Source organism: Lissotriton helveticus, chromosome 11, assembly GCF_964261635.1.
Source record: "Lissotriton helveticus chromosome 11, aLisHel1.1, whole genome shotgun sequence".
NCBI lineage: Eukaryota > Metazoa > Chordata > Amphibia > Caudata > Salamandridae > Lissotriton > Lissotriton helveticus.
The window spans coordinates 1,206,254,098-1,206,280,755 of NC_136072.1; positions in this window are offsets into that span (position 1 = coordinate 1,206,254,098).

Genomic DNA, 26,658 nt, shown 5'->3' on the forward strand with positions numbered 1-26,658 from the left:
GTCGCATGTGGTGTCTCGGACTCAATGATACTGCTTCAGCGTCCGCCATGAGATGCGGAAGTATGAAGCACAACGAAAAGGTCACGTGGTTAGAGTGTCCGCATCGGCATGAACAACAGACTGTATGCGTTCGTAAAAAGAAAAAAAGACACCTGGCCGAAGGGTGATATCAAGCTGCATCCTGAGAGGGGAAATACGAACGAGAATAAAATTGAGGGAAACCCAATACTCTGAAGAACATTGTGGAAAATATGGAGCCAAGGATGAGGCACACACATCTGACAACAAGGTGGCTCAGAGTACCAAATGATGCTGGTATGGCCACTTGGCATTGTGTCCAGTCATGTCCTAAGGGGGGGGGGGGGGGTGTTTTCCCCTCCTGTTCACTGAAGGTATGTCTGTAGTAATGAATGTTGTCCACACATCAGGCCCCTAGGTGTGGGCTGGGCAAGTTGTATGTCTGGTACACTTAATCCACAGGCAGGGTGTTGTGGTGTTTGTCTTCAACATGGCTAAGTCATGGCAGAGATTCAGTGTTACAGGCATTGTAGTGGTCTATGTAGTGTGGTGCTGCTATGTGATTGCAGGGTGTGTTGGTCAACATGTCGATTTGGGCAGCTCCTGTACTGCAGTGATTGGATTGGTCTGTCCTGATAATGACACTAACACAACCCTGTCTCTCTCTCTCATGCAGAATCAACTGTGGACACAGAGGACCGGGACCTGGAAACCAGTGGTGGCGAAAGTAGCACCACAGCTGCACTGGAGGCCAGTGAAACAGAGCTCACCAGCGCATCAGAGGGGGACCGTAGTATGCAGGGGGAATCCGTGCCTGAGACACTGAGTACTACATCATCTGATGCCAGCGGTGATGCATCCATGTTGTTAGGCACATGGGATGGTGAGTCAGCGTCATCATCTACCACACAGCGGTCAGTGGCCAGCCTCCCATCCACTTCCTCTGGTGCTGCCTGTATCCGTGTCAGTAAGAGGGGACAAGTGACATTCACACATGGCACTGCTGAGCATGCACCTGTCCCCCCTGCTGCCCTCACTGCAGAGTCAGTAGAGCTCCTGTGCCAGCTTTGTGTGGACCAGACTGCCCTGACCAATGCCTTCAGTGAGCATGACAAGAAATTAGGCGAGGTGGTTGCATACATGGAGGGTATACACTGTGACTTGGGTGGGCTACACCGTACAGTACAGGCTTTGTCATCCGCAGTGACGTCTGCCCTTCACCAGGCACATGCTCCCATTCCTGCTCAGATGCCTTCGTCCACCCCCCAGTCAGTGGCCACATCAGATGCAAGTGACCACCTTGCGCATGCATCACAAACACGATACAGCACAAGGAGCACACAGCAAACACAACCCAAATGGTCCCGCCCATAGACACCATCCCCTAGGAAGAGCAGAGCCACCCCAGAATGCATAGGCAAGAGCCTGTCAGGGAAGACCAAGGCCGATAAAGCAAAGAGGGTGGCATCAGGCTCACATGCCTCAGAGGCATCACCAGCAAAGGACTCTACTGTCCCTAAGACCTCATGCAGAAGTAGGCGTGCTGTGTCTATGCCCACTGAGGAGGTGTTGTTTGGCATGGGTACACCTAGGAAGGGCACAGGGCAACATCCCCCCACCACATCAACTCCTAATCCAAGCCCAGTGAAGCATGTGGAAGTGGGCACTGTAGGTGGGACACCTGGCAAGGAGGCAAAGGATGGCACTGTAGGTGGGACACCTGGCAAACACACAAAGGAGGGCACTGTAGGTGCTACACCTGGCAAACACACAAAGGACAGCACTGTAGGTTGGACACCTGGCAAACACACAAATGAGGGCACTGTAGGTGCTACACCTGGCAAACACACTAAGGAGGGCACTGTAGGTGGGACACCTGGCAAACACACACATGCGGGCACTGTAGGTGCTACACCTGGCAAACACAAAGGAGGGCACTGTGGGTGGGACACCTGGCAAACACACAAATGAGTGCACTGTAGGTGCTACACCTGACAAACACACAAAGGAGGGCACTGTAGGTGGTACACCTGGCAAACACACACATGAGGGCACTGTAGGTGCTAGACCTGGCAAACACACCAAGGAGGGCACTGTAGGTGGGACAACTGGCAAACACACAAATGAGTGCACTGTAGGCGCTACACCTAACAAACACACAAAGGAGGGCACTGTAGGTGCTACACCTGGCAAACAGGCAAAGGAGAGCACTGTTGGTGGGACACCAGGCAAACAGGGAAAGGTGGTCCAGAGGCGTAGCCAGACAAAGCGTTCTGCAGGATCCAGCACATCACCAGAGGGAGTGCCAGTGTCTGCACCTGTTGGGAAACTATTGGTGTGTGTGCCTGTTGTGTCTTCACCAATTCCCATTAACCCCAAAACAGGGAGGTCATTTCATATTCTCAAAAAGTGGAAGGGCACCCCTCCAACCTCTCCCACCCTCACTGTGCACTGGTTTGCATGACTCCACCTCCACGTGCCACTATACTACCTGGTCCAAACAGCCCTCGAGCTTGACAAACCACTGATAGGCCTTTATCGTCTGTGCGTCTGTCTTCCCAGTCAAGTGCTCCTGCTGCCCCCGACACACAGCCAGCTCCAAGCCCGCATTACACACAGATGTGAATTGCAGTCCCCCTCATACAAGTATCTCTCTAACAGGTGTGCTAGTCCTGGCCATTGTGTGCCACCTGGGGGTGTTGCTGGCCATGGAAGGCTACAGTCACACACACACACACTGTGCAGCTTCTCATGCCCTGACTCTGCACTTCTCCCTGGCCACTGGCCTTGTCACTCACTGCTGCTCTGCCCTTGCCTATGCAGCTTCTCATGTCCTGACTCTGCACTTCTCCCTGGCCACTGGCCTTGTCACTCACTGCTGCTCTGTCCTTGCCTGTGCAGCTTCTCATGTCCTGACTCTGCACTTCTCCCTGGCCACTGGCCTTGTCACTCACTGCTGCTCTGCCCTTGCCTGTGCAGCTTCTCATGTACTTGTTGTGCGCCCAGTAGTTGACACAGGCCCTGCTGCTCTGCTGTGTTGGGCTCTCACCTGTGCAATGGACACTGGCCCTGTTGCTCTGCTGTGTTGGGCTCTCACTTGTACAATGGACACTGGCCCTGTTGCTCTGCTGTGTTGGACTCCCCCTGTGCCATGGACACTGGCCCTATTGCTCTGCTGTGTTGGAATCCCCCCTGTGCCATGGACACTGGCCGTGTTGCTCTGCTGTGTTTGGCTCTCACCTGTGCAATGGACACAGGCTCTGCTGCTCTGCTGTGTTGGGCTCTCACCTGTGCAATGGACACTGGCTCTGCTGCTCTGCTGTGTTGGGCTCTCACTTGTACAATGGACACTGGCCCTGTTGCTCTGCTGTGTTGGGCTCTCACCTGTGCAATAGACACTGGCCCTGCTGCTCTGCTGTGTTGGACTCCCCCCTGTGCCATGGACACTGGCCGTGTTGCTCTGCTGTGTTGGGCTCTCACCTGTGCAATGGACACTGGCCCTGTTGCTCTGCTGTGTTGGGCTCTCACCTGTGCCATGGACACTGGCCCTGCTGCTCTGCTGTGTTGGGCTCTCATCTGTACAATGGACACTGGCCGTGTTGCTCTGCTGTGTTGGGCTCTCACCTGTGCCATGGACACTGGCCCTGTTGCTCTGCTGTGTTGTGCTCTCACCTGTGCCATTGACACTGGCCTTGTTGCTCTGCTGTGTTGAGCTCTCACCAGTGCCATGGACACTGGCCCTGTTGCTCTGCTGTGTTGCAGTCTCCCCTGTGCCAAGGACACTGGCCTTCCTGTTTGTAGTTTGCCTGTGCATATTGCATTGCATTTGATCAGTATTTTGTGCCTTGCTCTTGTCTGCTGTTGTTCTACTGTCACATCTGTGCAATATGTCAATAAAGACAGTTACTACTGTTGTCTGTTTTGTCAGTGTCCTTGCTGAATATAGGTATTTTGGGCTGTGCATTTTGTTGCCTGTGCCCATCTCTATGTGTGACTTCAACATTACCAAGCTGTTTGCCCGCATCAAATTTTTAGAGAGGGGTAACAGGGCCTTCAGTCCATTCAGACACTGATACTTGTGTTATCTGTGTTGCATCTTTTGCCTGTCATGCAATTCTCTTTGTAGTGGTATGCTATTGTTGGCTCCGTTGTTGTCATGTCAGCTTGGGGTACAGTGCCCCAAGGTGACATGGGTGTGATGGTGTGCACTTGTTTGCATGTAGGCTGGGCAAGCGCATGATGTATGTGTGTTATTCCTGTATCTGTGCCCAGCTGTGTATGTGTATGGTCATTTTATGTTGGCTCTCAGTCATGGTCCCCTGGACAACATGTGATGTGTGCTCTTGGGTGGTGATGAGGTGTGCAGTGTGAAGGTTGTGACTTTGTGGTGGTTGTGGATGTGTGTGTGCCCCTGGATTGTGTTGGCCACACATGTCTCACCCAGGAGGTGTGTGCATGTTGTTTGTATTGTCCTGCCCTGTGTAAATGATTGTATGCTGTTGTGTGAGTTGTCTGGAGTGCACTGTGCAGTGTGTTGGTGCGTCCATGCAGTTCTGTGTGACTCCTCCTTGGGGTTTTTTTGCAATTATGGGTGTGAAATGTGTATGACTTGCACTTCAGTTTTGTATTTGTTTGATGATCAACGTGTCTTGAGTGTGTTTGTGTAGACTGTGTGGCCCTGCTGCTCCTCACTGGCAGTGTGTTCGTGTTTGTCATGCATTGCAGGCACATGGTGCCTTTTATCCTCCTGCATGGCATGGTGTGTGTGGTGCACTGCCATCACCTATGTGCCACTTGTACCTGTCCATTGTCGGTCTGCACTACCTCTATTTGTGTAGGGTACAACACTTACATGTCTACTACTGACATGCTAGTCAGTTGACTTGAATGTCAGATATCCCCTTGGTTTACATGTGTATGTGCCTCCACTTCACTTGTTTATGGGACTGTGCCATGTGGTGCAGTCATTGGGCCTGGAGTGTTGTTCCACATTGGACCTTGCCCAAATGGTGTCTGTGTGATGTTTTTGTGCTATTTGTCTAGTGAGGATTGTTCATGTGCACTACAGCTGTGTGTGCTGCCTTGAGATCTGGTGAAGATGGTTTTGCTCTTGTGTCCCAGAATGGTGCATCCTGTTGTTGTTGTGTTGGATGTATGTGTGTAGGATGTTGTATTGCTTGACTTCCTGTGTGTGCTGTTGTATTTGTGCTGTACTGATTTGTGCTGTGTGTGTTGAGGTTGCATCAGTCATGTCTGTGTGTGGCTGTTGTGCTTGTTGTGCACTGGCTGCTTGTTGTACATACAGTGGTGTGTGTATGTGGCCTTTGCATTGACTGATGTGCATCTCCTGATGTCCTGTGGTGTTTGTAGATTTTTGCTTTCATGTGCATGTGTGGTTTGTTTGATGTGGCAGTGTGGGTCTGTGCAGGTGCCCTTCTTGTGTGATTTGTGTTATGTTTTGTGTGTTTTGTTGTTGAGTGATGATGTTGTGCACTCATGTTGTGTTTGTGCTCGCATTGCCCTTCCACAGTTTGGCTGTTAGGGTATCTCTGTTTCTGATGTGATTCTGTGTGTGTTCCTGTGGTGTTTGTGTGTTGTCTTTATGCAGGCATCAGTTCAGGCGTCCCTGTTTGTGTGTTCTGTTCTGTTTGTACCTACACCCAGGGTGTGTGTTTGTTTGTGTCTGTTTGTGCTGGGATAGCAGCCTTTAGTGTGATTGGCACTGGTGTTGTGTTTTCCACGTCAGCCAATCCTGCAGTGGCTGTCTCCCTGGTTGTTTGTTGTGTGGTGCAGGGTGTGTATTGTGCTTGCCTGCTGCTGTGCTTGTTGCTTGTTGGTGTGCATGGGTGTGCACAGGATGGGAACCTGGCCTGTGACCTGATGGGGTGTGTTGCTGTGTGGTTGGGGTTGGTGTGTCCCTGTGGTCTTTGTGTCCTGCCCATACTTTGGAGTGACCCTGCCTTCTGCTTTGTGCGCATGTGTTGACCACGGCGTTGACGTGAGCTGGAACGGAAGATTGCTGCTAGTTGGCGGTCAATGTGTGTCCCGGATGCTGAGGGGTGACTTTGTGCCAGGTGGGTAATGTGTGGGTTCCCTTGTGCATGTGTTGTGACCCCCAGCAGGGTGTTTGTAGTGAACTTGTACCCTGTGCCAGCCTGTGTGTTGTGTTTCTGTAGTTGCGTACCTACGGCGGCATCTGTGGCGGCCCATTTGATGATAGTACTGTAGCAGGTACATCACCGGATGCATATGTAGGGCTGGGTCCATGGGGTTCATGACCGCTGCTCTGCTATCGCACTCCACTGTCGAGTTTCCACCGTGTCAGATTAGGCGGTGTCACCGCTGCGGTGCGTCTGCTTGTTTTGGCAATCCTAATTTGTTGAGCGGGATGGACGTCATTCGGCAAGGCGCTGAGTCTCCATTGGCTCCCACCGCTGCTGTGCCTGGCGCACTTTGATGGCGGTGCACGTGTCACCGCGGCGGATGGGAAATGACCTATGTTTTACTATACTAATATGGTGGACGTGAGTTCCGCTGCTCGCGGGCGGAAAACTACATTTTTCCGCCCCGCCAGCTCCGCGGTGGTGCCACCGCCTGACATCCTTATGGGCCCCTTAGTGTTTTTTGGAGCTATTTTCACTCAAAACTTCAACAAGTTACAACTATTTTTCTCCTTATTAGATTATTGATATTATGAAGACATTCTTTTTTACTAAAATCTACTCTATTGTTCACATTCAATTTGGACTTTTTATTCTTTGTTGTTTTGACTTTATTACTATTTTGATACTGCATAAATACTTTATACACTGATCTAACTTGAACCTTTCTGCTCGGTGCCATAGCTACAATGGGGTTGAGATCAAGTTAGTTTAGTTGTTTTGGATTTACCCTGAAAAGTTAGCTTTATTTTTGCTTGAGATGGGTGACTGCCCACCCAAAACATGAATCCCCTTTATTACTTACTTGCACTGTGGAGCTGCACTGTGGAGCTGCAGTTGGAAATACATTCACTGTATTCAAAGTTTTTCATTATAAAAGCAAGACTGCCTTCTTGCTTGTCTAGTCTGTGAACTTGACACAATGGGGCATATTCTCAAGAACGAGTGATAACCATCGCAAAAGTAACTTAATGAAACTCCCAACATCGCAGTCTATCACGGAAAAGTTACGTCATGATAACGAAGCATTCTCAACACGGCATGTGATGGTCCCCAGATAATGTGTCAACTGACCACGTTAACACCAACGCCATGCCGCAAAAATGCAAAACGCAAAGGCAAAAAATCCTGCGATGAGTTCACTCGCATTACAAAAAACAGCAAAAAACAGCGACAGGCCTTCAAATCCCAAGTGTCTTGTGGGAAAATGCACTATACAAACAACAGAAACAAACCAAAGCGTGTAGCAACATGGATGCACCCTGATGGAGCGCAGAGGCCAACGTGAACCCCACAACCCTCAAGACCACCAGCAAGGAACAACGGGGACGGCCAAGGAGAAGAGGGAGAGAAAGGTGAGGTGCAGTCCGCCGCAAAACCAGATCAGTGTCTTGGAGGTGACAGAACACTACCAGCAACTGACCCACAAGAAGACCACCGGGAATGCAGTCGGAGTGTCAACGAGGCCAATCGAGGAGGCCAAGAGGCGCTGGCATGAAGTGAGTAACTAAACTAGGCACAAACCCGCTGCCAACAGAAAGGCAGCAACAGCGACAGGCGGTGGGAGTCCTGCGCCACAGTCAACAGTGTGGAGAAGGTTCAAGGAGTTGGGAGTACAGACACAGCTTGAGAGGACCTGACACAACATCAACAGGGCGAGTAATGACCAGGGACTGGTGGGACGTGGGGGATGTGCACAATGGCACACATGCACAGCTATGTGTAGCACACTGCACACCTGCAATGACCCTGGATCATGTCCCTGATTGTCATGGCACACTCCAGCACACACACATAGCAGGAATAGAACATCCACATTGACGACAATGTGCTACAATGCGTAAACCCGACACTGCAGAACAGAGTCAGGCCATGAGAAATGTACTCGTACAACCTCACATCCGTCATGAAGTGTAGTTTGTGACAAGGTTGATTTTGATATAGTTGGCCCGACAGAAAGTTAAAAAAATCCACATTTAAAAATGAAATATTATTGAATGATATAATTACCTCAAGTACATTTTCCGATGATTGGAATTCTGAAACTGTAAATAACATGTTGTCTGATTTAGAAAATTCTGCTGTATTTTCTAATAGCTTAACATTGGAGAGATCAGCAGATTATGAATCAATGTATTGCTATCAGCATTTTTTTCATATTTTTTTGCATGAGTCTGCTAATCCTAGAAATGTGTTCACATACCATCAGTGTGAACATTGTCCAACGCCGCCAAAAGGCAGTTAAAAAAAATTTGCACAGAAATTAGCATATTTTTCAGGGTTTAATATGTCTTACCCAGCCTCATATTATTATATGGTTGCACCAACATCAGCACAGAAAAATATGTTAACAAACACCAAACAGATTAATTCTGCATCCTTTATTGCCTTGTTGTCTGAACAAGGTTATGACTTGTGGAAAGACACCATAGACTTAAAATCAGTCTGGGGTACTAGTGAATGGCAAGATCAGGGAACAGAAGCTTTATTTAGAGCGTGCCTTATCCCTCAACAGATCATCAAACGAGACAGCGCAACAGACGCCTTGCCTTGGACTAGCCAAGAACAAAGACTTGAACACATCTTGGCTGCCAACACCATCACTGACAGAGGGTAATGAAACATCACAAGAAGGGGTTACATTAGATGACATCATACGATACAACAGATCAGACCCTGATTGGAAGAAATGGTTGATTAGGCCCACAGACACCAATGGTTGTCAGGAACGATTCAAGGGTAGAACCGAAGGGTCTAGTATCCATAGGCCAGATCCAAGTTATGTAAAGAGACAACATCCCGGGGTAGTGACGTCATACAGTATTGGGAAATTGTGCCTTAATTGGCTAGAAACCTCAACACTCACGGAGGTGAAACATCTCTTATCCTTACTCACACAGGACATGGGTCTTAGGTACTTTTTACAAACGTCCAATTGTACACGGTCCCGCATCTACATCCTGCTCCTCCCAAACAATCACATTGTACATTGTCCTACAGTCTGCATGTAAACAAGAACAATGCGCCAAAATACATGTCAAGACAATGTCAACATGCATCTCCCCTTCACATTGCAGAGGGACACACAACACCCCCAGCAGAGCACAGAAGACCACACATCAGTGATGCCGGAGAGTACCACCAAACCTTCAACACCAACGCCCTACAACAGCCCATGGAAATCCCACACAACTCACCACCAGGACCAGGGCAGCCAAACCACTTAGAAGAGAACACACATCCTGCAACAGACCACACAGCAAGCACGGCTGACTCACAATACTTCACCAACTCACAAATAGCTGCCCAATGCGATGTGTCAGAAAGCCAAAAGGGGGTGGCCAAACTGGTGCGGGTGAGGTCCGAACCCATGGAAGGTAAACTAGATCACATACATGGATGTCGAATATCCTTCAGGGACCACCTACACCCCACAAAGAAGACCCGCACTGCCATATTGACACAGGCAGATGCACATTCCCAGTACAGAACCACGCCCAGGGGCACGCCAATATCAGTCATACACCCACTTTGGCTCTGTGTACGATGGCCTAGGCCACTCCCCTTATGAATTGAGTGGATGATGACAAAGCTACATGTCTAAGGTCTAACCCGCTACCTGCGGTGACATGTCTGCACCCACTGTACATAGCATAATGGAATGTCGTAGGGCCCAGGTCCCTCATGCATGCAACAAGACCACAGAGACACACGCAGATATAATGTTGAACTGGCTACGGGCATGTGCGTCCGCCTTCTTTATTGGCAGGGCCACATGTACAGTGACTCCTGTGCTGGATGTGTGTGGGGTGAGTGTAATAATAATAATAATAATCCACATTTGTAAAGCGCGAACAATCACCCGTACAGGGTCTCTAGGCGCTGGGGGCCATAGGGAAGATTAAGCAAGCTATTGCCCAGAGTCACATGGTGCTGGCCTAATCTGCCGCCGGCACCCGGGATCGAATCGTGATCCCCAGATTCTGGAGTCAGTTGCCCTGGCCGCTGCGCCACACCTCTTCCTCCTTGTAGGCCAGCCCGCAAGGAGTGGTTGGTGCTGGCAACAACTTGAAGAGTGAACAAGATTAAAACAGAAACTGAAAACACCAGGATTACAGGGACAATTGCTGAGCAACATGGTGGGAGCCGGAGCAAGTACAGAGGGCACCCAACATGCAAACAGAAGTGTCTGTGAGTTGCAGTGCACTGAAGATGGGGCACTAGGGCTGAGCACGCACATGTGATAAAAATGAGTAGGACTGTGTCCATTTGGGAGATCCCTGATGCTGATGCAGTGGGGTGTGTTAGACCTGCATCATCTCCCTCATCAACGTCCCAGGTCTTCCACACTGCCTGAGGTGACATTGCTGTGCAACCTCTCCACAGCACAAAACTCGATCAGCAACGGTCCATGGGTTGTTGTGCACTGAGTCACTGGCACCTGGAGTGCTGAGGAGGGGATCAGGCAGATGATGGCATCCACGACAGATGTGAGCAACTCCATCAGTCTGCCAGTACCACTGTTTTGACTCTGGCAGATGGCGGTTGGAGGTGGTCCTGGCGATGGTGGTGTGTGCCTCCTGTGGTGATGCTACGTCTGAGCCACTGGACTCTATTTGATGTCTGAACTCTAGTGGGCCGAATTTGTGGCCGGAGGCAGTGGACAGGGCAGGGCCACAGACACATGGCATTGATGACCCCAAGACCATTGCCTCGGAGGCCTTCCAATATCTCAGAAGAAGGGGTCCCGAACCTGGCCAGCACAGAGTTAGTGGCCCCGTATGCACAGCGGCCGGCACAGGCACCCCGGCACGGGAGAGTGACTTGCGGTCCACTGAGGTGGGGCGACGGGGACTTAGCGGGTCCTCATAAAGGTCCAAGGGGAATGTGGCAGAGAGTTGCGGGGAACAGTGGAAGGTGTCCGCCAGGGCATGATACAGAGGTCTGATCTTATCCGGAAACAGCAAATGGGGAAGTGGAAAGCGACAGCCTCTTTGCCACCATTAATTTGGTGTCAGCTGCATGAGGATGAAAACTACCCCCTAGTCCATAGACTCAGACGCCACAAATATTCGACCAGGGGGTGTCTATGAATTTCGGAGAACAGACCTAGTGGCACTGGGGCTGAGAGGGGATGCAGTCTGCGATGATACCGGTACACTGATATGAACTCCACCAATGGTAAAACAGGACTCTGTGACCTACTTGGCCACAGTGTAGGCCAGAGGCAGGGGTCAGCAGTGGCCCACAGCCATGTGTCGTAGGCTCACCATGCACAGAGTTTGTGCCACCAGGGCAGTTGTCGGTAGTGTTTGATCACCTCCATAACGATGATCCCTTTTCCCTCCTGACTGCAACGCGTCATCCTCTTACGCCTCTCCTTGCATGCAATGGGATGTACTCAGCCGTTGAATAATCCATGTCTAGTTCCAATTCTGTGACCTACTCAAGCGCAGGGTAGGCCGCGGGCAGTAGTCTACGTGGGCCCACATGCTCGTGTGTTTGTGATGCTATGCACAGACTTGGTGGCACCACATCAAAGGGAGTATAGTGATTTCAAGTCAGCCATACCCATCGTCCTCTGCCATAGTGTAATCAAGACTCATTTCCAAATGTGTGACCTACTAGTCCGCCGTGTCAGCCGGTAGAGTATGTAAACAAGAAAGGAGCACTGCGCACCTTTCTGAGGCGGTGACGGTTGTTGCAGGTTGCCAGGGTCACGGGCATCGGGCTTGGAGCTTGCACCGGCACTTAGTGAGCCTTCTTCAATACACGCTGTTGTCGGCAGGTGGGCACTGTGGCCTGGGTGCGCAGGAGCGGGTAAGACAGATTCAGGGACTAGTGTCCCGGGTGCAGCAGGCACACAGGATCACAGGCAACCCCCCTCACCGTGACGGCGGCAGCCTCGTGGCAGGGTGAGAGGCACCACCCTGGCAGAGACGTTGGGCATTCCAGAATAAGACCACGTCCAGAGTTACGTGCCTTTTATTCACACCCCTACGCGAGGCTGACGTACGCCGGGGCAGTCCACTCCGCTCACACTTACAGGGGGAAAGTAACAAGCTACATTCCCACGATCTTCCACACTGGCTGGGGTGACATGGCTGCGTCCACTGTCCACAACACTACAAACACCATTGGTGTGTGTTGACATGGATGTGTGTGTGTGGTCTGCATACGGCAGTCTGGCTCTCACATCCACACCAAAGGTGGCATTGTGTACATCCTCATTCATCGGTCACTTGCCTCCTTTGCACATGCCTGGTCCCCACCTCTTCTGACATTCTGTTATTGTGTGGCCGAGGTGCCATGCAGCTGATGGCTAATGTACATGGCTGGGCCACGTTCCCACAGTGAGTTGTGCTGTCATGGCTGGTGGGAGTGCATATTGTATGTGAGCTCAAACGTGTGCATTTCCTGTGTTGTGAGTTGCATGATTGTGAAGTTGAGGTGTGTGGTGTGTGCATTTGGTATTTGACCAATTAGCAGTGCATTTCCGTGGGTGCCATCCTGGAAGTGCAGGTTGCTGATGGACTGTCGGAGGTGTATGCATCATGCACACTACCTGGGTGGTTGGCGGCGAAGTTGGCAGAGATTCCCCAGTGGTCCTCTAGTGCCTGCACATTGGTGGGATACGTGTGCCTTCTCTTGTGCTTATTGCAGCAAACCCTCAGCCTTACGGCCAGTAATTTCTCTGAAAGCTCTCGCTAGCTGTACTGTTTTTTTAATTGTTTCTCTGAGGTTTTCAGCTGCACGAAGAAATTTACTATTGAGCTGTTTATTTAATTTCCATCACTGTACCATTTTAACTGTACACACTTTTTTGAACTGTACTCGATTCTGAGCAGTTTGAGCACTTTGCGTCATCAGCGTAACTTTTATTTAATTGTTTTCTGTTGCTCGGTCTGCCTGTCTCCGTTCTGTCACGGCCTGTGCCGATTGAGCGGAGGGATTACAGGCTCTCATTCCACTGACACTGTTACCGGGAAGGAGTAGCTTCCGGTCAGGTCAGCAGTCTAGCTGCTGGCACCGCCCACCTGCCTATTTAAAACAACCTAGGGCGCAGACGCACCCAGCAAACCCTCAGTCTTACGGCCAGTAATTTCTCTCTAACTGTACTGTTTTTTAATTGTTTCTCTGAGGTTTTCAGTTGCACCCAGGGATTTACTATTGAGCTGTTTATTTTATTTCCATCATTGTGTCATTTTAACTGTACACACTTTTTGAACTGTACTCAATTCTGAGCACTTTGTGTCATCAACTTAACTTTTATTTACTTGCCTTCTGTTGCTCGATCTGCCTGTCTCTGTTCTGTCACGGCCTGTGCCGATTGAGCGGAGGGACTACAGGCTCTCTTTACGCTGACACTGTTACAGAGAAGGAGTAGCTTCCGGTCAGGTCAGCAGTCTAGCTGCTGGCACCGCCCCAACTGGCTTTTTAAACCAACCAAGGGCGCGGATGCAGGCAGCGGCGCCCCAAAGGCGCGCCAAAGGCAAACCCATCTGCGTCCGTCCGTGCCTGACCACCGCCAGCCGCCAAGACCACTGCATCTTTTATATCGTATTTTGGTAAGGCCTTCCTGAGTTGATATTTCTGAATCCTCTCACCTTTCAAAGCTATGAATGCTCCTCTCAAATGGCAGTACCCTCTGCCTATCATCATTCCGTAACTCATGATGGTACAAATACGCCCGCATTGACCCTTGATATTGTAGACACATGCGTCACAGATACAAAGGTAGCTCCCATGTCGCTTTATATCTCAATGCTGGGTCCATTCCCAAACAAGCATTAGAACTTTGGATCCTTTTGTAGGCTGAAGACCCTGATATTTGTTTTATTACTGTAACGTGGCTCCATAGACATGCCTCTTCTGATGTCACCATAGCCTTTCCCCCTCAGTACCATTTAACCAGATTAGAAAGAGAAGTAGGTAGAGGCAGAGGCATCACAGTTGCTATCAAGGTCCCCCTTGAGAGCATTGTACTAGAATCCTTTACCAACGTGATGCTGGAAATATTTATTACCTACTGGCGGTCGCCAGTAGGTATATATAGTTAGGATTTTTTCCCTATGGGATTTTTGAAAATTCTATGTCTAATAACTTTGGCGTTTGTGGACGGAATTGGCTGAAATTTTCTGGAAAATGGAACATTTTGTTTCTGAGCAGCCTCTGAAAATTTGGGGGGGGTTCGTCCAGGGGGGGCCGAGAAAAAAGGGGGGTCCCAAAACGTGTTTTTAACATTGAGTTTTCCATAGGGCGGTTGGCCTCACTTTTAGCCTGAACGGCTGAATGGATTTGCACGAAACTTGGCAAAATTGTAGGGACTGGTAGCCCGATGTGCCTTTTGTAGGTCTCAATATATGTGCTCCAGTGGATTTTGAGAAATTAACGTTTAAAAAAAGATATATATCTGTAACAGCGGACCGGGCAGCGCCCCGGTTCGCGGAAATTACGCGTAACGGAACTTCGCGTAGCGAAGCTGATTGGCTCTCCGGTGTCTGTCAACATTCTAAACAGTCCGGAGCGGCCGCCATCTTGTCTCTCGGGAGGATTGAGAGACAAGAGGAGGCCAAAACAAAGGTGGAAATAACCATAAGGGGGCATAGTAGATCCTCCCTGATCCCCTAGGTTTAATGTGGAGGCTTTAAAAGGGCCCCGCGGGGCAAAAAAAAAATAATTTTTTTTTTGTTTTTTTTCGTGGTTAGCGCCCGGTCCGCGAACCGGGAAGCGTTCTAGGCAGCGTACTATAATGAAAAATGAATGATAGACTTTTCAAATACTGTATGTTAATTGATTGTTGGTTTTGTTGATTATTTTTTAATTTTTTAATTTTTTAAGCAATTATTTATTATTGTGATTGTGTTTCAACATTTAATAACATTTCTAACATTTCACTAGTTTATGAATTACATATAAAAATGATTAAAGACTCAAATAATTTTTTAATATTACATATAATTTTATTTTTCGGATTGTTTTTCAAAATTTAATAGAATGTCTAACATTTGACTGTCAGATATGTCCTCTTGTTGAGTGAACATAACTTCCCACATTTGACCGTCATCATAATGAAGTAAATGATCCACAGATTCTACACATTGAACTAATTCATGGTCCCGTGATTCATCCATGAAATCTGAGTCATCATTGTCCTCAATATCTTTTTCTGTGTTGTTCTCCAGAACAATTTCGAAGGAAATATTCTGCTCTCCTTCCATTTTCTTGCTGTAATTTGCATAAAAAATAAATATATCAGTAGAGATAGGGCACTGTTGGGTTTAAGTTCAGACAGGTACTTGTGAGTTTATAACAGAGAAGTAATCTATGGGCCCTGTATGGTTTCAGGCGTGAAGTAGTACTATTAAAAAGTGCCTGTGAAGAAGCCTAAGTAAATTCATAATTATACCACAGAAACCTAAATCAATCCATAATTATAATAAAGAAGCCTTTCTCAATGTCTAACTCTTACAGAGGGATAGTATATAACTGTCTGAAAATGTTTTCAAATTTATAAAATAATATCTCACCTTCTAAAAAGAAGTTTAAGTTGTGAGTGAAAATGATCTTGCAATGTAATTCAGGAAGTAGTAGTCAAAATGGCTGTGTTTCTCTCTCTTTCTTTATATATATTCAGGTACATAACCAATCAAATGTCAGGTAAAAAAAGTAGAAAATGAAAGTAACATTTTCATTGGTTGTCAATTCCAACACTTCAGATGTGTTTTGAGAAGTAATTTACCTCAGGGTATTTAGAGAGGTCTACAGGTTAAATGGTTAAATGGAATTCCAATCAAATTTGTGAAAATGGTAGGGATTGGTATGTAGTATGAGCTAATCTATATTTGGTGAAATTGTCTCCAGTAGATTTTCTGTGAACTACTTTCCCACCTTTTTTGATGGTGCGCTTCCCAGGGAGCGACCCGGTACGCGAACTGTTGAGCGCCCCGGTTCGCGAACCTTAAGCGTTACGGGAGTCCACCATTTTGTGTTTCGGTCGAATTAAGATACAAGATGGAGGGCAAATAATGTTCAGAATGGGTAGAAGGGGGCACGGTAGAGTTATCTTGACCCCCTAGGTTTTGTGAGGGTGGCTGAGGAGGCTTATATGTGCGAAAAAAAACAATTTTTAAAAAAAATTTCGCGAGGTTAGCTCCCGGTTCGCGTACCGGGTAGCGCCCCAGGGAGCGTACTTTGTTGAAAATTAGTGAAAAATGTTAGAGTAAAATAATAATTGTGAGTGATTAGATGTAGGGTAGCTCTGAGAAGAGCTTTTGGGTTTATGGTACATTTAGGTACTTATAAGTAGGTACCAATGCACATTTTTAAATTCAGAGTGAAAATTCTGTTGCCCTCATCTGAGAAGTGAACTCCATCTCCTCTGTAGATATCTTGCATGTAGTAACGCAAGTTATTGTTGTACAGGGAGCCCATTCCATGGTCTCTCATGTAAGCTGAAACAGATTTGTTTACATGCTTCCTCGACTTCTCAATTTGTGGACAAAATTGGTTTGACCACCTCCATTTCTGTCTTTGGCATATATTTGAATATACCAAGGCAGTCTGAGGAAAAAGTGCCATTAATTGCTCAAAGGTGTCCTTTAAAAGCATTTCCAGACCTACACCAGTCAAAGTGCCCAAGTCATTACCTCCACAGTGCACAATTAACAGGTCAGGTTTGGGCAAATGCATAAAGGTTTTCACCAATGGTATCAATTGGTGACATTTTAATCCTCTGTGGCCAAACCACTTAATTTCCACATCTTGTAAATTGAGGTTAGGTAATTTCCTGTTTTCAACGTACCTTTGAGCCCAGTGAATATAACTATGTCCAACAATCCAGACAGAAAACATGGTGAGAGAAGGTTCTCCTGCAGTCAGATGAAGTGTGGCAATGAAATGGCAGTTGAAAAAATGAGAGTTTAAAATGAAAAAAACTGTGGAGTTTCTGTGTTCATGAAGCAGTAACAGTGATTGGTGGATTTTGATTGCTGAAAACAGAAAGTTAGGGTGCACGGATGTGTTCTTTGAAAGATGTATTTTGAGTGGTCAATAAAAAATCATTAAATGAAAGAATGCACTGGATATGCAGGTGCACTGAGAGTTCAGAGTTCAATTGCAACATTGTTGTGTGAACTTGCAAACAACAGAGGCCTTCCAAGAGGTGGTTGCCATGCAGAAAAGGCATGAAATGGCAGAGGGGGGAAGGGTTTTCATTTGAAAAAAAGTGAGGGAAGAGTTTTGATTGGGTGACATGAGAGATATGTGTGAAGAATTACAGCATTTCTGTGCTTTTGATAGCTGCAGACTCTGGAGTGCATACCTTTTGCTCTGCTGAAGACAAATTGGTGTGTTTCTGAGACTGTTTTCAAACTCAAAGTATTTGCTAAGGTGAGAAAATATTTCTTTAATTTAGATAGAGAATAGTGTGCTTTAAGGAGAAAATTATGAATTATGTGGCGCAAATTGCTTGTAAATATGCTCCCACCTGTGCATGGAAAATTTAGATTTTGAATGTTTGTGTTACATAGCCATGTTAAAAGTGACCCAACCATGCAGGAAAGGCAATCAAAAAACGCTTTTATGTGTCTTAAGGACATTTTAAGTAATTTTCCCATGTGCAGTGTTTTGAAATTATGAATTGAAAATCGTTTTTGAGGTAAAGGAATTGTTTTTAAATTTATGACAAGGACATAATGGTGTATGCTTCTTTATAAGGCAATTGACTGTCCCTGATGTTATTTTTCCCATTTTAATGTAAGACTTTTCTCTGTGGCGCAAATTGCTTGTAAATATGCTCCCACCTGTGCATGGTAAATTTAGATTTTAAATGTTTGTGTTACATAGCCATGTTAAAAGTGACCCAACCATGCAGGAAAGGCAATCAAAAAACGCTTTTATGTGTCTTAAGGACATTTTAAGTAATTTTCCCATGTGTAGTGTTTTGAAATTATGATTTGAAAATCGTTTTTGAGGTAAAGGAATGATGTTAAAATTTATGTGCGCCATATGCCCCCAAATTTCTTTTTCAGGGGTGCAGCAGGGTGTTATTGAGACACCCCTGCAGCTTTGGAAAAATTCCTAATTTGTGATGAGCAAATTGTTAATCGCAAATTGCACCTTCATTTATATGAGCCTCCTAGCCCATGGAAATGAATGGGTAATTTGCAATTAGCAATTTTCTCATCGCAAATTTGGAATGGTAAAGAATCGCTATTTATTCCTTAAAATTCGCTTTTTTGGAAATGCAAAATAGTTATATGATACATATGGCGGTTGATGTCTAACAAGATAAGAAGCTTAGGGATACATTTATGATGACTGGCGCAATGAAGTAGAAATCACTTACTTCATTGGTAGAGCTTTACATGTATTATCTCCTCTGTATTCTTCATCAAGCGTAACTTTAATCTGCAATCCTGAGTAGGCCTCACTTTAAACAAACCTCTGGATAGGCCACATCTTATTGTTATCCTGAATTAATCATTTAAAATGCTAGGGACAGATTTATGATAGGTGTATGCCTCTTTTGCGCCACTTAGAAAACATTGTCCATGGGGAAATGACTTAAAATGTCCTTAAGACACATGAATGTGTTTTTTTAAAACGTTTGCAATTTTTTTGGGTCACTTTTAACATGGCTATGTGACTCAAACAGTCAAAATCTAAATTCGCCATGCACAGGTGGGAGCATATTTACAAGGAATGTGCTCCATGGGGAAAGGTCTTATAATGTAATATGGGAAAAATGACATCAGAGACACTGAAATGCCTTATAGAGAAGCATACACCATTATGTCCTTGTCATAAATTTGCAAACCATTACTTTTCCCCAAAAACGATTTTCTAATCATAATTTGAAAACACTGCACATGTGGAAATGACTTAAAATGTCCTTAATTCAAAATTTGCGATTCCTTAAATGCAATGTATCAAACAAAAAATATGTAAAAAATGATATTAAGGATTTGGAAACTACCACCAACTTCTAGTTTGTGGTAAATTGCGAATTCTTTTCAAAAATCATTTTTTTCCAAAAAACAAAAGGTCCCATATGACGCCCATACATGCCCTTAGTGCATGTAGGTGTGCTATATGCCCCCAAATTTATTTTTCAGGGGTGCAGCAGGGTGTTCTTGAGATACCCCTGCACGCTTGAAAAAATTCCTATTTTGTGATGAGCTAATTGCTAATCGCAAATTGCAACCTTCATTCCTATGAGCCTCCAAGCCCATGGAAATGAATGGGTAATTTGCAATTAGCAATTTGCTCATTGCAAATTAGGAATAGTAAAAAATTGCTATTTATTCCTTAAAATTTGCTATTTAGGAAATGCTAAATAGTTTGATGGTACATATGGTGGTTCATCTGTAACAAGATAAGAAGCTTAGGGATACATTTATGATGACTGGCGCAATAAAGTGGACATTACTTACTTCATTGGTAGGCCTTTACATGTATTATCTCCTCTGTATTCTTCATCAAGCGTAACTTTAATCTGCAATCCTGAGTAGGCCTCAACTTAAACAAACCTTTGGATAGGCCACACCTTATTGTCATCCTGGATTAATCATTTAAAATGGTAGGGACAGATTTATGATAGGTGTATGCCTCTTTTGTGCCACTGTGCGTCACTTTTATGATGCAACGGCGGTGCTAATTTGCAATTAGCAATTTGCTCATTGCAAATTATGAATGGTAAAGAATTGCTATTTATTCCTTAAAATTTGCTATTTAGGAAATGCAAAATAGTTTGATGGTACATATGGTGGTTCATCTGTAACAAGATAAGAAGCTTAGGGATACATTTATGATGACTGGCGCAATAAAGTGCACATTACTTACTTCATTGGTAGGCCTTTACATGTATTATCTCCTCTGTATTCTTCATCAAGCGTAACTTTAATCTGCAATCCTGAGTAGGCCTCACCTTAAACAAACCTCTGGATAGGCCACACTTTATCGTCATCCTGGATTAATCATTTAAAATGCTAGGGACAGATTTATGATAGGTGTATGCCTCTTTTGTGCCACTGTGCGTCACTTTTATGATGCAGTGGTGGTGCAAAAGATTTGCTATGAGGCGACAACATTACAAATTGATGCATTTAGGCAGATATGTCATGGTGTAAAAAAAACGTACCACATGAAACCGATGCAGCAGTGATGCAAAAGATGCACCATGTCGTAAGACAGGCCTCACTTGGGGCCATATGTATCAAGCTAATTAGCATTCGCAAAGATCAAAATTCTACGAATTTTGGCCTTTGCGAATGTTAATTAGACAAATGGTATGTATCAAACAAGTTTGATGCAAAATAAGGAGTAGCAAAATTTGCTATTCCTTATTTTGCAATTGCACTGAAGGATTTGCAAATTTTGTGATTACTTAAATGCAATGTATCAAACAAAAAATATGTAAAAAATGACATTAAGGATTTGGAAACTATTGTGGTAAATTGGTGGTAATTTGTGAATTCTTTTCAAAAAGCTTTTTTTAAAAAAAACAAAAGGTCCCATATGACGCCAACACATGCCCTTAGGGCATGTATGTGTGCCATATGCCCCCAAATTTCTTTTTCAGGGGTGCAGCAGGGTGTTCTTGAGACACCCCTGCACCCTTGGAAAAATTCCTAATTTGTGATGAGCAAATTGCTAATCGCAAATTAAACCTTCATTCCTATGAGCCTCCTAGCCCATGGAAATGAATGGGTAACTTGCAATTAGCAATTTGCTCATCGCCAATTAGGAATGGTAAAGAATCGCTATTTATTCCTTAAAATTCGCTATTTAGGAAATGCTAAATATTTTGATGATACATATGGCAGTTCATCTCTAACAAGATAAGAAGCTTAGGGATAGATTTATGATGACTGGCGCATCACCAGGGATGTGCCAGTCATCTTGCGCCGCTGTTCCGCCACCCATGGTGTGCTGCATTTACAATGCGGCGCAGCATGGGGCAAAAACGGCACAGATGCTTGACGCATCTGTGCCGTTAAGGTGGCGCATTGCTGGAGTTGTATCGCAAGTGCGATGCAGCTCCAGCAAGGCTCAGGGGTGCACCATCTCCACAATGTTGTGTCAAGACCTATGCCTGCTTCAAGCAGGCGCAGGGTTTTGACGCAGGTTTCTCCTATCTGATTGTAAATGCGGCACACCATGGGTGGCAGAGCAGTGGTGCACGTTAACTGGTGCATGCCTGGGGATGTGCCATTTAACATAAATCTGCCCCTTTACATTTAAGTATGTGCAGGGGACACAGAGTCGGTGATGCTTATCCAAGGTTAAGAAGAGATGAGTCCTGTTCAGTGAAAAATTAGACATATTTATTTATTTTATTTATTTTGCATACTTATAACGCGCTGGGAATCGACTCCCTGAGGAGTATCTCCGCGCCTTTTTGGCAGCATCTGAGACCAAGGCCTGCTCTAACAATATTAAGTGAAGACTTAGTGGGATTAATAGTTGAACAAGAAAGTTTTTAATTTTTTCCTAAAAGGAAAGTGTTCCTTACAGGTTCTAATGTCATAAGGAAGATCGTTCCAACACTTTGGTCCAGCTACAGACAGAGCCCTTCCACCTTGTCTGGTCTTACAAAACCTGGGGACACATAACAGCTCTTGATTACCAGATCTCAGAGTTCTAGCAGGGATGTAAGGGACAAATTTTTTTGTTAGATAGTCAGGACCTTTACCAATGAGACATTTATGGATGATGCAGCACGTTTTAAACAAGACTCTCTGTTTCACAGTGAGCCAATGTAGTTGATTCAGTAATGGTTTCGAGGGTGTACGTGCTGGGGCATTCAAAACCAAGCGTGCTGCCGTGTTCTGCACAACTTGGAGTTTGTTAATGATGCCCTCATTGGCGGCTAACAGCAGCCCGTTACAGTAGTCCAGTCTGCTCAACACAAGCGACTGAACTAGCGTTTTCCTGGTGGAATCAGGTAACAGGGGGAAAACCCTTCGGAGAAGACCAATCACATGGAAACAGGAGCCTACCACTTGATTGGTATGATGTTTAAAAGCGAGCTCCTGATCCAGTTTGACCCCGAGATCTTTTACCACCTCTTTGGGTACGGGGACTGGGCCAAGGTCTTGAGGCCACCAGTCGGGAGTCCACAATCTTTTGGCCTCTCCAAAAAGCATTACCTCAGTCTTTGAGACGTTACACTGAAGGAAATTTGCTGCCATCCATTGGGCCACCTCTTTCATCCCCTGGGCAAAGGAGCTGCGTACCTCAGGAGTCATGATTTTAAAGGGGAAGAGGAGTTGAGTATCGTCTGCATACGATACAGGAATAAATCCGTGGGATCTCATGATGTTAGCCAGGGGTGCCACGTAGATGTTAAAAAGTGTAGGGCTCAAGCAGGAGCCCTGTGGCACCCCCTTAGAGATCTCCACCTCCTCTGACTGGTACGGACCCAGTGTGACTCTCTGAGTACGCTTGATAGGCTCATAGGCTTCACCTGCTCAGCATCGCTGGACATGGCTAAATAATAGCTGCAAAATGTTACTCTTGTTAAACAATTTTACTATTATAATCTGTGAGATTTGTCTCTTACTCTGCAACATCTCATTGTTGTTATCTTTCTTTAAAGATAAAGACAACCTCAACATGAGCGACAATCTGCAATCAGTTGATTTTGACCTCATCATTGAACTTGTAATTGAAACATCAGTGGATGTTGATCCCTTGGATGATTTAAATCCTGAGGATGAAGAAGAGCGTGATGAGGATGCAGATTTGTCCGAATTATATGATATAGGATGGGAAGCTGACCTGCTTGAGCCTTTGGAAATATAAACATTTATTTTTAAAATTTATAATTAATAAAAAGTAAAAAGGTAAACCGTTTAATTTAAAAATAAAGACACCTTCAAAAGCAGGTTATGTGTAGTGTCTTCAATAAAATATTAAAATATGCTCATAAAATTAGATCAGATTCACATATAAAATAGCATAGGTAACATAAATATAAATGTCATTTCTTTTCTGGTATTTCTGTATTGTAAATTTGCCAACGACTAAAAAATCTTCTAATTAAAATGTCAAGTAGTGTGTTAAGTTTTTGATCATTGTTACTGATTTACTGTTTGGTAATAATGGTTAATAAAATTTTTTATTATATTTTTCCACAGATTCAACTGCAGATCATTTCAAGATTTCACCATGCCTACAATAGAAAGACAGATAAAGGCTGCAAAACGTCAAAGACAGCAGGTGAAAAAAAATACGCAGCAGTCCTCTAACAAAAAGATTTGTCAAGTCACGAAGAAAGCACCGGGTAAGAGCACAAAACAATTTATAAGAAATATGTGTAGTAAAAAAAATATTACTACAGAAAATGTTTCAGTCCATAAAACGAGAAGGAAATCAAATGGAAAGGAAAGGCCAATGAAAAATGTTACTGCTAGAGCAAGAGATAACTCTGTGCATGATAGTAGAAGGAAACAACAGTTTAGGGAGATTCGTAAACGAATGTTCCGGAACAGGATAATTGGCAATTTGTTAAAAAATATTAAGAAAGGTCAACAGAAACTGGTTTTTTATAAGACAAAAAAAAAAGTTGAGAAAGTTATTGATCAGGCATTTGAAATTAAACGTAAGTTATTTATTTTGATAATCAATAGAATTAGGAAGCTAAACAAGGCAATTTTTGATTTCAAAAGAAATAGTAGATGGAAGAGAATAGTTAATCGTAGTAATTTTTGTGAAGTTTTTTCTGGAGAATGGATGCATAGTTCAAGCTGTGAGGCATTTTTTAATGAGGAGAGTTATTTCCAGGATAATGATTTGGTGCATGCAGTTGACACCAGTGGTCGTGCTTATGAAGTGAAAGATGGTTGTCCAGTTGAAAAAGAAAAACTTGTGACAACAGAGGCAGAAGAGGTGTTAGGTAATGAGGTTTTAGGAAGACGTGCTAAGGGTCCTGTGTACACCTGGAAGTGTAGTAGTATTTGCAGTGTGCGACAGGATTCCATCAATTTGCTTTGTGATTTTGTACGGTCATTTAATAAGAAAAGTTTGAAGCAGAAAATGATGTTGTTGCAAGAATTAGATCCTTGCAGAGTAAGAGAAGTGACAGGGTTGCATGGACATTCACTGGCTTGTCTTTCCAGGAGAGTATGCCAGAGTGTTTTTCATCATTTCAGGATGCTAGCAGTGCATCATAACAAAGTGAGGAAATTAGTTAGAATGTTGTATTATGCTAAGAGTCCAGCAATTATGCTTAAACAATTATGCGCTGCTCTTTTGCATGGTTCTGAAATAGATGTGAAGAATATATGTGAAGAAATTGAGTTTTGTTACTTTGGAAGTAAAGAGGAGAATGTTGAAATTGAGCAAGAAGAAGAGGGTCATGTGGAAGATAGTGTACAGGTTTCCAGTACAGATAATTTCCAGAGGGAAATTGCGACGTTTGAGGTGAAATCAAGTGAGAGGCCTAATTTCACTTGTGTGTGTTGTCGACGCACTTATTATAAGAATCAGACTAAGTTAGTGGATTTATATGCAAAAAGTGAAAGGGAAAATAATAGTGAATGGAAGGATTTTGCAACATACTTGATGGTAGAAAATTGTTTTGATTTGGGATTGGATCAACGTGTGTGTAGTTATTGTTGTTGCAAATTAAATCAAAACCAGATGCCTGCTAGAGCAGTTCATAATAATCTGGAATTGGTTGAGATTCCTTCTGAATTGAAGGATTTAAATACTTATGAATCTATTTTGATTCAAAGTATCCATCCCTTTCAGGCTATTGTAAGAATGGAGCCAAAGACAGGGAAATTGCCTCCATCAGATTTACAGAGAGGATTAAAGGGAAGAGTTGTTTATTTGCCTCTAGATTTGAAGAAAAACATTAACACAATTGGAGTAGAAAAAGTGGAAGAGGAACCTCTGGTTATCTTAGTTAATGGGGTTCCGACAAAGAATAAGAAAATATGGCAAGATTTAGTAGATGTTAGGAAAGTTAAAAAGGCAACATTGTATTTGAAAAAAAATAATAAATACTATAAGAATGTATATGTTGCAGAAGAGGAAGTAAGTGAGGAAGAGGATAGCGATTTGTGTGCTGGTCAAATTGAGAAAGTAGAACCCTCTACTAGTGAAGAAATATATGAACATTATAGTGTTCATCCTTTGCATTCCAAGGAAGTCATGGGGAATGCTATTGAGTTGTTTCAAATGAAACAAGCCAAAGGGAGTCCCATTAGTGTTTGGGAGGAAAGTTTGGAAGCTCGGTGTTTCCCACAGCTTTTTCCAACAGGTCAGGGAGGAAGATATGATGAGCGACCTCATCAAATTCCTGCTTCTGAATACCGGACTTTGCGATTGTATGCAGGAGATGCTAGGTTTCGACAATGCATTCCTTATTTGTTTCATCTCCTGTTTGAAAGCGATCTGTCTGGACTGTCATATGCAGTGAACCACATCTTGAAAAGTGGTATACACATGCAAAACATCTCGGCAAGTGACTTTATGGATAAAGTCAATGTCCAAGATAGTATTTTGGATTCTCACCTGATTAATCTCATGGCGTGTCAGCGTGGTACTAATGAGTACTGGTACCGTCGTCATGGTGATTTAAAATGTATGCTGAGGAACTTAGGTACTCCCACATGGCTCCTCACTCTGAGCTGTGCCGAGTATGGCTGGGAAGACTTACTTGAATTTCTACGAGAGGCAAATGCTAACGTAGATAACATCGAATTCAAGACACCCGGAGAACTGTGCTCTTTGGATCCAGTCAATGTATGTAGGTACTTCAATCATAGATTTGAAGCTATGATGTCTTTCATCATGAATAAGAAGAATCCACCTCTTGGAGAGGTGTTGGATTTCTTCTGGAGAAAAGAGTACCAAGCAAGAGGTGCTCCTCATATACATATGTTGCTGTGGATCAAGGATGCACCTAAATTTGGAACGGATCCAGAAGACTCAGTGATGAGTTTCATCCAACAGTATTCTACGTGTGCTGTTCCAAACGCAAAGGAGAAGAAAAGCCTAAGAGAAAAAGTTCTGCGTTTCCAAAGCCATCGATGTGGAAAGTACTGCCCTCGTAAATTCCGAAACAAAGACAAGTTCTACACTAAATGTCGTTTCGGCTTTCCACGACCGGTGATTTCTAAAGGAAGAGTAAACAGTTTGATGTCTTCGCTGCGACACAATGTCATGAAGAAATCACCTAAAAACACTTACAATTTGAAGAGGAACGAAGAGTCCAAGTACATCAACGACTACAACCCGGTGATTTTGTCCATGTGGAATGCTAACATGGATATACAGTTTGTGGCTGATAACTGTATGGCTGTGGCTCGGTATGTGACGTCTTACATCACCAAAAAAGAGAAGACAGAATTGAAGGATATGTGGGAGGACATTTCCCATGAAAAGAGCCTCAGCAAGAAGTTGTACAGTTTCAGTCTGAAGATGTTGTCGCATCGAGAAATCGGAGCGTACGAATGTTCTGACC